The sequence below is a fragment of the Haplochromis burtoni genome, unplaced genomic scaffold (genome assembly GCF_018398535.1).
Source record: "Haplochromis burtoni strain Fernald_Lab_line unplaced genomic scaffold, NCSU_Asbu1 Contig_759, whole genome shotgun sequence".
Classification (NCBI taxonomy): domain Eukaryota; kingdom Metazoa; phylum Chordata; class Actinopteri; order Cichliformes; family Cichlidae; genus Haplochromis; species Haplochromis burtoni.
The window spans coordinates 46904-47719 of NW_024583120.1; positions in this window are offsets into that span (position 1 = coordinate 46904).

Genomic DNA, 816 nt, shown 5'->3' on the forward strand with positions numbered 1-816 from the left:
TTGATTTATTAATGCATATGTACTACAGAGTCCTACTTTGGATGTTTCCAACACTGAAAATAAAACTGAACAAATTAGCCACGAGTGTGTTTAACTATTCCCCATAAACATGAACAATTTTTGCCTGACTTCTTTGATCTGCATCTCATAATTAACAGCATTCATTGCTGGAGTAACCTAATGGAGGCTAACAATGGAGAAGCAATGGAGTAGGATAGTGACAGTGCCTGACACAAACATGATGACCTACATAGCCAGTTGGTCTGGATGGTGGAGTATCTCAGAGATCAAAGCCTTGATCATGAGAACAGTGTGAGAGGCGCTTGCATGTAATTGAACACACGAGGGCTGAATGACAATACAGTGGTCACACTGATCTCACCTGAGAATAAATGTGTCACTTAGCCTTTGGGAAATTATTGTTGTGGCCCCGAACACAGAATTAATAATTTGGCATGCATCTTCCTTTCAGGGCGGTGGGCCATCTTGAAGAGCCATTGGACTCTGGCTGTACAAGCACTGACAGCAGCCCATTGTTCATTTTCATGACTGACACCGGAATGCCCGATCAAATCTCTGAATGCAACTGGCCCCTCTCCTACCATCACTGTGTGCTCAAGCAGCTCGTAGGAAAGGTTTAGTGTGGTGAGAAGGTGGAGCTAAAAATCTGAGAGAAAACAATAAAAAAGAAACTTACGATAGATGCAACAAAGTGTGTCAAATTAATGACATGTTGGCTGCCAGTTCTGCTTCACCATGAACAGTAGTACCAGCAACAACTAGTAACCAAGTCTCACAGTCTGTCACGGCTGGCGG